The following is a 14,686-nucleotide window of genomic DNA, read 5'->3' as shown; positions in this document are numbered from 1 at the left end:
ATTGGTGTTTTATTACATATTTTTTATCTTAGCATGACCAGAAAGCTCTTCGACTGTAGCTAAAGAGCTCTCCACCTCCTGGGACTAAATTTTAAAATTAATTTTAAGGACAAATATAAATATTAACAAGCCGAATAACCTTGAAAATGTCTACTTTTTGGAACTATATTTTGAAATTATTTTTTGAGGAATATTATACTGCGTTCAGGAAACAACGTAACACAAAGTAGTTAGCGCTTTGCTAAATTTAATAAGTGTAAAAATGATCAAAAACCCAACCAAAAAGAAGAAAGGAATGATTAATTAAGAAGCGTCCAAATGACCTTCAATTGCAAATATACAGGTGTCCCAGAGTTGCGAAAAAGCTCCATAACTTGCTTGTTATTAAAGATATCAACTTTTCGTTTTTTCTAGATGAGAGCTACGCTTCTACTGCACATTCGGAAAATATTGCGGTATATATACCGAGTGTCCCAATATTGTAAAAACACTAAAGTTATGTTTTTTTAAATGGAATCTACCCAGTTTGATTTCATTTTTGGATTCTATGCTAAATTATGAATCAAATCTATAGAAGTCGTTTTTACTTATCTGTCATCGTTTTTGATCAGTGGCGCTTTTTTTTACCAGAGTTTCGAATTCCAGGGATCCATTCGAAAATTCGTACCTTCCAAATTTTTCCACAAAAATTAAAATAATTGACACCGTTTGATTCCTGAATGTTTGCCGCATCTGCTGAGTGTTTACTCAAGAACTTGCTCAGTAGCATATGCCCACTGCGATTTTTTAAAGATAACAAATTAAAAATGTCAAAAACTAATTTTCTTCAAATAGCACCCCATATTTATTATTGTACTGGTCGAAAGTCGAAAACAATGTTTTATTGGTTGATTCATTTTTATGGAATGACCATATTGTGTGATTATCTTTTCTTGGGCCTCTTAGATTTTTGTATTGTCTTTAACGAAAAAGTTGCTCGAAATTTAGTGATTTTAGGATAGTACCCTAGATTTTCACAAACCCTAGACCGTTGGAAAGCTTGTCAAAAAAGATTTCGACCAGGGCAATAATAAATACGGGGTGCCACTTGAAAAAAATGAGATTTTGATATTTTTAGTTTGTTATGTTTAAAAAATCACAGTAGGCATATGCGACTGAGTAGGTTATTGAGTAAACACTCAGCAGATACGGCAAACATTCAGGAATCAAACAGCGTCAATTATTTTAATTTATGTTTAACGATTTGGAAGGTATGAATTTTCGAACGGACCCCTGTAATTCGAAATTCTAGTAAAAAAAGCGCCACAGATCAAAAACGATGGCAGATAAGTAAAAATGACCTGTATAGATTTGATTCAGAATTTAGCATAGAATCCAAAAATGAAATCAAACTGGGTAAGTTCCATTTAAAAAAACATGACTTTAGTGTTTTTACAATATTGGGACAGCCTGTATATATACCGCAATATTTTCCGAATGTGCAGTAGAAGTGTAGCTATCATGTAGAAAAAAGAAAAAGTTAATATCTTTAATAATAAAGGAGTAATGGAGCTTTCTCGCAACTCTGGGACACTCTGTACAATACAGGCTGATTCACGTAGCCCGTTCATTAGAAACTTTTCGATTTCCCAAAATCATATTAATATGAAAATTGGTAGTTGACTATAATCGACTACTCCACTTCCGGAAATACCGGAAATCGATGCCATCTTTGTTTTTTAAAATAGAAAGGCCCCATTTTGACTTCACATTTCAATTCTACGTTAACTTTTGAGTTTAGTACGTCTTTTTGTCAATACTTATCTGTCATCGTTTTTGACCTTTGTCATCTTTTTTGCAAAAAAGTGAGGTTGCAGGGCTTCATTAAAAAATTTATAATTCCTGAACCATCAGAAATAAATAATTTATTTTTACTTTACTGACTTGCCAAAGATTTGGCCGCATTTTGCGCTATCAACGACATTTTTTTAATGTTTCATACGCCTACTGCAATTTTTTGAAATTGATAATCAAAAAATGTCGAAAACTTAATTTTTTTAAATGTCAACTACAATTTCTGATAGTAGATATAAATGCAAAATTAAATTTTAAGGCCACTTTTATTAATATTATGTATGCCTATTTGCAGCCGTTTAGGCGTAATTTCAATTTTTTGAATAAAATATTCTTTTTTATAAGCAATTGTTTTATTTGAATTTTTATTCAAAAATAGCATTGCAATAAATATTAAATAACAACAAAACAATAAAAAATACGCAAATTAACAAAAAAATATTTTAATATAAATGATTTCATTGAAAATCGTACGACACTCATTAATGACCAATAGAAAAATTAGTTCACGAGCCATAACCATGGCAACAAAAAAATTTCTTGGAAATTTTTTGTAGGTAGACCAACCTAACTGTGATTAATAAGTGAAAAGTTTTTCAGCCAATCAAAATTATTTATTTTGTTGTTGTCTTGGTTATGGCTCGTGAACTAATTTTTCTATTGGTCTTTAATGAGTGTCGTACGATTTAAAAATTTATAATTTAAGAAGCATAATGTCCGTGTCGTTGCGATTTTCTTACCGAATATGCCCTCGTGCATTGATTAATATCCGGAAATAATCAATGCACTAGGGATATTATAAGTGAAAATATGTTTTTGTTAATTTGCTTATTTTTTATTATTTCGTTGTTATCTACTGTTTATTGCATGTGATTTTTGAATAAAAATTCAAATAAAACAATTGTTTGATAAAAAAAAGAATATTTTACTCAAAAAATCGAAATTACGCCAAAACGGCTGGGAATAGGCATACACAATGTTAATAAAAGTAGGCTTAGAATTAAATATTACATTCATATCTAGTGTCATAAATGGTGGTTGCCATTTAAAAAAATGAAGTTTTTGACATTTTTTGATTAGCAATTTTGAAAAATTTTAGTAGCCGTATGTAACATAAAAAAAATTTGACTAACAGCGGAAAAGATCGGCCAGGTCTTTAGGAATTCAACTAAAAAAAATCAATTATTTATTTCCGACGGTTCAAGAGTTATAAATTTGTTAATGAAACCCTGCAACCTCGCTTTTTTGCAAAAAAAATGACATAGGTCAAAAACGATGACAGATAAGTGTTGATAAAAAGACGTTCCAAACTCAAAATTTAACGTAGAATCGAAATGTGAAGTCAAAATGAGGCCTTTCCATTAAAAAAAATAAAGATGGCGTCGATTTCCGGTATTTCCGGAAGTGCCACCATTTTGAAAATATTTCATTTGAACTTGGAGTAGTCGATTATAGTCAACTACCAATTTTCATATTAATATGATTTGGGGAAATCAGAAAGTTTCTAATGAACGGGCTACGTGAATCAGCCTGTATATTATTTATTAGTATTATATTATACAAGGTGATCAAAAATAAAACAAATCAGGCAAATGGAGAAAATTTATAAAATAAACAAGAGCAACTTTGACAAAGTTTTCAATCTCGGCAAAGTTTATTGACATTTCCTGTAATTTTAAGCAACACTTCTTCCAGAATAAGTATTAAAATGGGTTTGGCTACTGAAAATAAAGTACATAATTTTTGAGAGGTAGGCAACCAATAAAACGACTGTGGATAGTAAGTATACGTATATGTATAATTAAGCTAAGATAGATGTTTCGATAAAATAAAAGATGAGGTAGCACTCTTGATTTGTTTTCTTGTTGATCACTCTGTATATTGCATAATACAATCAATTTTAAGTAATATTAGTGTTTTATTAGATATTATTTAATTTATCATAACCAGAAAGCTTTAAGTGAAAGTATAAAATGCCTTTCCCAGCAAAAAGAAAATATTTCATCAATCAATTTTCCCTAGATGTTATTTTCCTAATAATGAATGATTCCGACGTCATTTCCAAAACAACTAGTGATCAATCACTTATCTGGTAGTTACTTTTCTTGCAGTCGATGTGAATTGATCATTTTATTTATAACTGAAGTTTGCCACAAGAATTTCACTTAACATCGTCCCCTCGAAGTTCTTTGCAAGACGAGCACTACACATTTTTTTTAAATTAACACTTATCAATAAAATTCGGCATGATTTTATTTTGATTGTACATCTCCATTTTTATTACTGAACAGACCCAGACAAGCATTTAGCCACTTCGTTACCCAGCTGACAGTGATTATTCATCGACTGATATGCCTCCATGTCCGTCGCTTATCGATTCATTTGAAGTTAATTTTCCCCCAACCACGCCACTCCCGATATCAAAATCAAATTGATATGGAATCTAACAAACCTAACCTCTCCACATAAGCCCCTCTCAATTTTCCCGATTTTCATTAATTAATAGGATCGTTTCACGTCCAATTTGCATAAACGCATTTGCCAAGCAACAAGTAGTGCGAAAATTGTTACTGGCACAAGCTTGTCTTTTCTGAGAGCTAATTGAATTAATATAATATCAAATATTTACGCAGAATGGGAGCGAGGGGCGACGAGACACGCAAACATTTTAATTTGCCTGGACTTTTTTCAACGGGACTCTTGTGATTTTAATTTGGCTGCTTTTAATAGAAATTAAATGTGGAAGACGAGAGGTATCTCGGCTTGTTTAAATGGACTGGGTTGAAACGAGGAACATTAATTTGAAACTGAACCGTACAGGAGGTAATTGGAAAAATATAAATTGCAATCGAGAGGCTAATTTCATGTATAAATTTGCTTGATTGGGCTGCAAGCCAATAAATGCTTCTGAAGAGAATGTTTGCTTCAGAATTGTTTAAGTCCACAGTTTCTATGGTCTTTTAAAAATTCATCGACAAGACAATCCTCTCAGAGTTCACTTCCTCCAAAAAGTTTATCAGAAATAGCAAGTACATTTTTTCTGCTTCTCTACATCAAATATGAATTCGGAATGGGAACAATAATTCTGTTCACTTTTTAGATCCTTTTGGCCTCTGGTTTGCCTAATAGGATCACCTGTATAGTTTAAGCCAAACATATAGACCGCTATCATCAGTTTAGCTTCTTCAAAAATATTTTGGGAAACGTTTTCCTCAAATTCACTTCCAGTGGGAATAAAAGGGAAACGAATATAGTCTAAGTTAATTTCAAAGAAGCAAGTTAAAAGAGAAAGAATGGTTACATTGGAAGAATAGAAGCGCTATTTTGACAAGAAATAGAAAGAAAAAAAATGACGTAGGACTGCAGAAGGAAGTTAGAAAAGAGAAGAAATAAAGAGTAGTATCCAAATAAAAAAAGCAGAAAAGGTAGAGGTTTTGGATTTTCTCATGGGCTATGAGTCATATCTGGGCAAACGATGAATATCGTTCTCAAGTAGGTGCTACAAATCTATCGGAATCTATCTATCTCGCTCTCGTCTATTTTCTTGTAAAGTAGTCGACGTTTTCAGTTCGTTTCCAGATTTTTCACTGGTTTATCGCTCCGCCTTCACGCAGACATCTGCAAGGTCACAGCCCATGAGAGAATCCAACACCTCCTCCCTCCTCTTAAACTTCACCATTTCCTCTCTTGTCACGCACACAACAATTTCCCTGATTTAGAAATAAATCCTTGCTTGGATGATCTGGACCCATCATCAGTACCTTGCGTTTGACATTTCGATAATCTGTAAATCCCCGATTTTGACAATTTTTGTTCGCGACAACCGAATCGGAAACACCTGTGCGCCCCTTCCGTTTCTTCGGTGAGCCCCCTGCCACTTGCAAAAGCCACCCCCACGCAATCGAGGCTTTTGTAATGACGGGAGCAAAGCGCCGCCACATCATAACACTCCGGTCGTGTAATGAACGTTGCAGAAAAACGCTGACAATGTCCGGCGTAATAGAGTCAGGCCAACAATAAAGACCCTCCGGTCTTTGTTTCCGGTGATAGGCCGCGAGGGCGGCGGCATCCCCGTCCCGCGATTTTCTGCCCCCGACTGATTGCATCATTCAGCCCCTTAATTAATTGGGTTGTTTGGATATAATCACGACAAGTATCGATCTGGACGTACTCCTTTCTCCACCGGTTGGTAGCGCCATACACGTTGCCGGTTGTTGATTGCGTCGGGAATTAATTTACATAATTGCATCTGAATCTTGGGTGGCGGTGTACGCGCCGCCCCCGGCTCGCTCGGCTTCCGAACGGAATTTTTTCCTCTCTTCGCCACCGGCGGCGGGTTTGTTTGGTTTAATTAAATGCGTCTAAATCAAAGTTGTCGCAAGCTCGTTACATCTGTCAGCCTCGAGAGTTGCCTCTCTTAAACTTCTTTAATATCAAGCGATGTCTCCTTTGATCTGACGCTACACAACATGGATTAAATTGTTTCCTCGATGCTTCTTTTAATTCGCCGAGTTAATCCATTTAACGGGAGCGACTTCGGCGGCGTTTTCATGGACGCTTTCAATAATTTCTTAACGACTTTTATATTTCGCGAATTATTTTTTACAGAACTTCGTTCCGGAGAAAATGAATAAATTATTCTCTAAGGGAGCGAAAGCAGTTTTTTAATTTTTTTTAAGTAAGTATATTGCTTTCGTTGCTGCCTTGTCCATACGAACACTGAACAAATTATTTTTTTACTGAAGAATTACACGGCCAGTTTTTTTTTTTGAAACAATAATTTAAATTACATCTCAGCACAGAACATAATTTGTACGTTTCAGTAGAAATTCAAAGTAAAGAAAAATACTTGATTAGAGGCGTTTATCACGCACCAAGTAAAGAAGACATTCTGTTTATTAAATTTCTACAAGGAATTAACAAGTTACGACGGAAAATGAAACGTACTACAAAATATTTCATGCTGATTTTCAATATAAAAACAGATAAAGACAATACCTTTGTAACACCGCCGGACATTATCTAGCTTTGGAAAAAGTTTTTTTTTAAACTTTGAAAGCGGAAATGAGGTTAAGTTGACTGTGTTGACAGCTTGTGAATATTTGACAGTTTGCGATTAGTATTTCATGAATTTCAACGAGATGGCAAATGCAAATTCCAGAGCCGTTTGTGATCCTACATTCTTTTATAGACAGTGCTTATAAACACAATAGCGTCAAGATTGATTTTAGGTCTCGCCGAAAAATTTGTTTCCATTATTTATTTTATAGCACGGTCTGCGGTACAGTAAGTCATTACCTCTCTGAAATGAGTGAGATAAATGGGATATATTGCACGGCCGCGGATAATGAATATAGAAACACTCATTTTCTTGCGTCAAATATCTCGTTTATTACATACTATGCTCACCAACATAGTGAATAAGAAATGAGAGGAAATTTACTCGTTGACGCACATTTATTAAAGCTAGTAATGCAGCACAGATTGAAGACAACGAAGAAAACTGACAGGATATCATAACAGCCCCACCAAAAATCTGGAGAGAAGGTTTGACGGTTTGTTTAAAAATAATTAACATATAGATTTTTGCTTTGTATGATGAAGTTACAATAATAAACTAGTAGAAATTTGGACAAGCTCTTCGGCGTGGTCTCACTGTCACCTGATAACATTCCATAACACGTCGACACGTTGCACCAACTTGCCCGTCAGCCATCTCCTGGCAGATTAATTACATCACCATTAACTGAGAGTTATGCAACGAGGAAGTCGAGCCATACGTCAGTGTGAGCTTGAAAGTCCCCAGACGAGACGATAAACTCCGGTTATTAGCGCGATACCGCTCCAGATTTATCTGCAACAACCCTCCGTCCCTTTCTTTACGCTCGCTCTCACACCCCTAACTGCCAATGGTTCGTTATCTAATCATCGTTACCTGTTCTCATAGTTGCACAGTTGCAATTGGTACGTAAATTTTCCTTAGACATATTTGTTACCCCTATATGGATTGGCACAAGTTTAAATAAAATCATTTTTAAGCACCCTTAATGAAAAAGGTAAATGTAAAGGTAATGAAAGCGGACGAAAAATAACTCTTTTTCGGACGCACTTTTTCGGACGGACTTTTTCGGACGCACTTTTTCGGATGCACTTTTTCGGACGGTGACCGTGGCGCCATCTGTTGGTTTGTTTAGTAAGTTAACAACGAAACCGACAAAACCGAGTAAACCGACTGAAAACAAATGAATATTTGACAGTTAAATCTAACCAAAGTATTTTATTTCCCCGAAAAAGTGTTGCATCCTTTATTTCTGGTGCTTATTTGGTGCATAATAAGAAAATGAACGTTCATACAATTGATAGCAATAGCTAAAGTGATGAAAAAATGTCTAATACGCCGCCGGACATCGCAGATGATAATCGCAATCATTGTCGTGTTACCATAGATTATGTAAATAAGAAATTGTATTGCAAATAGTAAATTTAAAAAAAAATGTTAATATGTATTAATAAATTTATCTATTTGAAAAAAGTAGATACAAAATAAAATTTTCCAATGATGTCTTTTGCTTTGTAGTGTGGTCGCGTAAAAAAATTAATGTACACCTCTGCCAAACATTTCCTTTTCTCCTCGCCGGTTTTAAGCCTCGGCTGCGCCTCGGCTAGAAAACCCAAACTCAGGCGAAAAAGATGCATTTTTTGGCTTTGATACACAAATAACTATTAAAGTTCTAACTTTTTGTCCCGTTATATACACTTATAAAAAAGCTTTTACTAGAAGTCAAGTTAGTCTGTTGCATCAAAAGTATTTAAGACTGTTATTAGCAAATGTCTACTTCTAACTTATCTAATGAGTTTGTTTGTTATACTTCAGAGAGGCGCTTTGATGTTGACGTAGACACGTTAACATCTTACAAGTTAAGTACTTAGCCAACAGTTAATAATGTAGCAGACTCGAGTTGACCAATTTAGACTTTCACAAACACATCTACCAATGAAGAGAAAAATTAAATAACTAATGAAAAATGAATGAAGATTTAACAGGCAGGCGTATCAAGTACAGCGTACCGAATATTTTTATTTTTGTTGTTGGAATAGTGAAAAAAAAGTGACAAGGAATGTGATTTCCTGGTGGTCACCCATCCAAGTATTGACCAGACTCGACGTTGCTTAACCCCACTGATAATTGTTATTATTGGTGATATATTAGTGTTGTCATTGTCAGTATTAAAATATGATTGTTCAGTGATCATTTTCGAATGTTTGGAGGAAGGAAGCGTCGCCCCAGCGCCCCATTTGCATCCATCACCACATTGACGTTTAAGCGCTTTCGGGGACTCCCTCCGACAAATCGCTCCTTCCGCGAGTAATGTCGCCGTCATCGTCCAAAGTGCGACGTACTGGGAAGTCGCAGCGAAAAGCTGAAACAGCATTTCACTGTCTGTCAACGGGAAATAATAAAATTCGACGGCTCTGGAGCTTTTCCCGGGCGGCGCGGCGTGTCCTTCAGCCGGAGCTTTGAAAGCCGCTTCCTCCGCTGATCAAAATATGAACGGGCTTTGATCTTCCAGATTTTCTACCTGACAAGGGCCGCCCTAGTTAGCGCCGCCACGATCGCCGGGCAGATAGTCGGCGGCATAAAAAGCGCCGACGAGCAAGAAAAAGCTCGGGTTCACCTCTATAACGGATAAGTGCAAAGTTCAAAAGTTGTGCGGCTATCTGACAAACTCCTTTCCAATAAATAACGGAATTCCGGCCGAACGGGATGTGGGTTTTTGTATGGTGAAGAATCGGAGGGAGCGAACGAATTTGTTGGTTGTCCGTCAAACATTATGTAATTGCTTTTTGTGGCCACTCCACAAAGACAAGACAAATAAATCTTGGGCTTCGCCGTTTTATCGAACCAGCGAGTCGGAACGTTCCGCCAGAAATCTTAATAAACTGACAAAAGAGCTTTGGAAATGAATCATTGGCCCCGTTCGAACGAATGCAGCTTTATTAATTAATATTGTGCCACCACTATCTTAGGGAAATGATCACAACTTTCCGCATAAACGTAAATTGCATCCAATATTCCAGACGGAAGCTATTAAAGCTGCTTACGAGTTAACTATTCATGAAATTTTAACTTTGTTCCAAAGAGATCGGATAAATTCGAATTTAATACACGACGCGTGACTGTCATCTGGAAATGGTCCGGTCGCCGAAATCCTCCCCTGCTAATTACATTTTACAATCGTTTTTCTCTCAAACAATAGCTTCCAGAGGTCGAGTTCTTGCTTTCACGATGACGCTCTAAATCTCAACTCAACTCGGTCCTTAGACATTTTCTGATATTATTTGAATAACATTTCAAATTATGGTTTCCAGAAATTGTATTAGAACCTATTGTTAATTCTGAATGATGAATGTACGTGTTCGAGCTCTATCCATATTGACAAACTTGTGCCAACACTGCGTACTTTGGTTAAATTGATGATAATGCGGCACGCTACTGTCTTTGTTTCGGCAAAATATTACTTTAACGACTGCTTCAAACAAATAGCGGCACTTTAGTTCTTTATCGAGTTTGTCAATGTCTAGTCAACATTAAAGACATTTTGCCAACACGCTACCTTACCAACTCTTCCTCAGCCAAAGAGCTTGGACTTTGATTCTTTGAAAAAACTAAAAATTACTTTTGTACTGTTTTCTCAATTTCGTTGTAGATCATAAAATTTTATTGCATATTATGAGCGATTAACGGGCACAATGGTTGGGTTTGAAAAGTTTGGGAAGCGGCGATTTGTTGTACAAATGGTAATCTGCAAGATCTTTCACTTAAAGTAAATTTTACGACCTACAACCAAATTAAGAAAACAGTACATCGTTCTTACAATAATTTTTACCGTCAATTTTAAATGCTAGAGAGGAAAGTATTACTAAGCGTGATGTGTCTGAAATCAGCCACAAAAATAATTAAGAAAAAACTTTGCTGCTCATGTGGCGTGGTGTTGACTAACCAACGTCTTTTGGCTAGACCGTGTTAGGTCAGGGTGTGTAAATAAATCTAAAATGCTTAATCATTAATAAATTAACAATATTGTGATATAAATCAATAAATTAAAGTGTTCTGTATTGTACAAAGAGAATAAGTAGTGAACTCATCAATAATTCATTATAGACAAATATATTTTCTTGAAGGAAAACTTTGGATATTAGGTCTATTTGTGGTAAATCAAATCCATCAAATAAGAACTTGAGCAAAACTTTTCTAATAATAAAAAATCTCGTATTAGACAAACAACACAGTTACTGAATTTTACGAAAAAACCTTGTTGGAGATATTTTACTTGCAATTCTGGGGGAACTCTATTGGCAATTTTCTTTATAGAGTGTGTCATGGAGAGGTTATTGATTTTGTTGGTCATAAATTGTAAGTAATCGCAAGTAGCACCCTATACAACTTCGTCATAAAATCTTGCAAAGAATAAAATACTTCTCGACTAATACCAACTTCCAATTCGGCCTTTGCCGTCAAGTTTGATACGCAATTATGTAAACTTGGCTCCGCTCTTAGAAAAAGTTTACCGCGACCATAATGACGTCGGCCAAAGTAGGAAAGACAAATTTGAGCCGCGGAATGGCAAACAAGCAACCCGGCCTTATTATGTTAAATCTGTTAAGATGAGTGGTGAAAACCAAGGTAATACAATCAAAACTTTTTCCTAGTTGCGAACTTGTAAGTCTCGAGCTAAATATTTAACAAAATTGTTGTGATTATAGAGTCGTTGGCGCCACTCTGGTCCTGCTAGGAAGAAGTGAATGGCATTAAGGATGTTGAACCGAGGTGGTTTTCAGTTGAAGACATTTGGTCCTTGATGGTTGTGAAACTTAGATTATGTTTCTTAAATGCTCTGAGGAAAAAATTCATTACTGTTGCTATTGTTTTATGTTTTACAAATAACTCAAATGAGAGAAAGTAGTGAGTATTTAGCCCCGAGCCCGCCACATGAGACTATTCTAGTAGATATGACCTTGAGCCGAGGTACACTCGTAGGTCACGCCCCTTGTGGTGCGACTGGCTCGGCGATTCGCTCCGACCAATCGCACGACACTTAATACGATACAAGCGGATTTTCACTGCTATTGAGTGAATTTAGTACTGAACGTAGTTAATTACTGATGGTTGAAGAATGTTTGCCATTGCATGGTCGTTGTTTGTTTCGCGCGACAATTTTTCTGAATTTGCAAATGTTGTGTTTCACCGCCAAACATCCAATAAATCAGCATTTCACTATTTTAATCCGGGTCGTCCCGGAGGACGACCGAGCACGCTACAATATTAATACACACCGGTCCTGGAAAGAAATCGGGTCGTGTCGGGAATACCAGTTCTAAAGCAGGGCTTCCGAGGTAATTTTCATGTAATTCGTTTCTTAGACGGGTAATGAAGTGCCGTGATGCATAGCGTAATGACATCGCATCTCACGGTCGCGTACTCACTTAAGTACCTCGATGAATAATAAAAAGGAAAATTAATTAGCTTGGCAACCCTTAAATTTCTGCTCTATGTCAAACCGGAGTTTCGTCGAACTTACCTATTGAATTAATGCGAGACGCTCATCGACCCGCCCTCGTTCGCGCCGCCCCGCTCCCTGGCGAATCTGAATAATTGCGGAAAAATTGCCGGATGTTCACTTTTTAAATCGGAGATTCCAGATTCGTTAGTTTTATTATGCGCCGCATCAAAAGGAGATTTCGACGAGCCCCGCTACACAATCATACACGGCATTAAGCCATCTTCCCTCCCTGTTTCTCGCCCCGCCACCGACAGTGAGACGAGCTGCCCCATAATCGTTGAATCTTAATCAAAGGACTTCAGCGCCTTTCAGGTTGTCAATCTGTGGAAATGATAAAAAGGTTAACCGCCTGTCGATGGAACACTCCATGAGAATTTAATTTTAGTTAATTCAACTGTGTTAATAAATGATTGTGGGATCCTAGTAGGCGTTGAAAATTTGCCGACTCTACTAACATCTTTAATAATAATAATAATGATAAGCGCAACGACTTTTAATGAAGTTGTTAATCTTCCTGTCGGTTTTTGTTGCAATTTTGTTAAACCGTTTCCGAATAAATCCGTGTGTGTTTTTTTAAAGAAAAATGTCAACAAGAAGAGAAATCAATTGCTCTGGACGGTTTTGCTACTTGCAAGAAAAGTCAACTTCTAGTTGGAGTGTTGAAAGTTTGAATTTATTGACATATTGTTGCAGTTTGTACAGAAAGTTCAACATATTTTAGTTTTTTCTCTCAAGATACACACATTGCAGTGGAGTTGCTCTTGTACCGTATTTGCTTGCGGTATTTGATGTTTGTGCACTATTGACAATGCATGTGCAGTACTGTATCATTTTGTTGCATTATGTAGCAACCAGTTATGTTGAAATTTATCGAAGAGTAAACCCCAACGAATGATTTACGATAAGCAATGCAAGATTGGGTCTTACCAAAATGTGTGATTGATTCTAATTAATTTGATGAATTTTTGACAGTACGACTATTTTTAATTTAGCTGTAATTACTAGAGACGAGTGTTATATTATACTTCGGTACACAAACAAGAAACCTCGTTTAGTTTCTGTTTTAATTAAAATAATAGCTTCGGTGACTTTATAAAATTAAAGTCTACGTAAGAGCATTACATTGTTCTACTCGTACAAAGTATTATGTTTAAGTATCAAGATAATGAATTTTTCACATTTTTAAATAGACGTAAACAAACAAAGTAATTTTCATTATGGCAGCTACTCAAAGACATAGTGGCCTTTGTACAGAGAAAACGTATTACGCGACAATTCGTGTCCGTTTCGGTCGTTATCGTTTTTATTATGATTCTCTCGGACAATAAGTTTTTAAGTTCCGATTTATAGCATCGACGACACAACACATTTATCCCAAAACAAAACCACAAATACTACAAGAAATGACAAAACCTCGACGCTGACAGCTTTAAAATTTTCCTTTATACCGTCTAATGGAACTTTCCGCTGGATGCATCTGTTACATCTCATGCGAGAAATACAGAACGTCTTTACAGATAGACGTATAAGAAACTTAAATTACCCCCAACATGTGCCATCGCGTAAAGGGGACTGGAAAACATTTAAAGGGACGTGACTGCTCCAATTTGAAACTGGGATGCGGCATCCAGGCCGATTTAATTTGTGGTGTGTTTATTTCCAGTAACTAAACCTGTAAAATGCAATTTGCAAATATGATTTGAAATTAACGGAGCAAGTTGAACAATTTTCCGGCGCATCCACCATTTTTGTTAAATAAAAAATATACAAGAGAAGTTTTCTTGATTAAAATTAAAGATGAAGATATTCAGTTTTTTGCATTTGATTCATCACAATTAAGTCCGTAAGACAATATTAGCAGATTTAATTTAGCCAACATGGTAAAAGAGAAATGGTTATTTACATAGGAAAAATATCCCAGCGCATCCACCATTTTTGCAAAGCATATACAAGACTGTTTTTCGGATCGTTTCCATTCTTTGGCGACAAATTTAAAGCATTCACCGCCCCTCATAAACCACCCTTCCTGCGATGCATCCCGAAATTAGGCCAGATCGACCGGAACGTAAATATTGTCTCCGGACAGTTGGGAGCAAATGATCCAGGATGAATGAACTGCAGTTGTTTTTTTGGTGGAGGTTTGCACCCTTCATTGAGTTGTCACGTCGAATAAGTTCGGATGTATTGGACTACAGCCAACTGTTATCGAAGCTGTACCAAAAGGGCAAATAAGAGTGCACGGTGCACCGAGAACAAAGAGGCGCTCGTTATTGCGAAGTTTCGATCAAGTA

The 14,686-nt window shown here is 36.2% G+C and overlaps 1 protein-coding gene across 1 annotated transcript in view; it reads right to left on the bottom strand.

Annotated features, from left to right (window-relative positions):
* The window catches only part of LOC138138613 (uncharacterized), a 151,061-nt gene that overhangs the window by 25,886 nt on the left and 110,489 nt on the right, over nucleotides 1-14,686 (bottom strand). The gene's annotated exons all lie outside the window — the stretch shown is intronic.

Source organism: Tenebrio molitor, chromosome 9, assembly GCF_963966145.1.
Source record: "Tenebrio molitor chromosome 9, icTenMoli1.1, whole genome shotgun sequence".
Taxonomy (NCBI): domain Eukaryota; kingdom Metazoa; phylum Arthropoda; class Insecta; order Coleoptera; family Tenebrionidae; genus Tenebrio; species Tenebrio molitor.
This window is presented reverse-complemented; position numbering and strand designations above follow the sequence as displayed.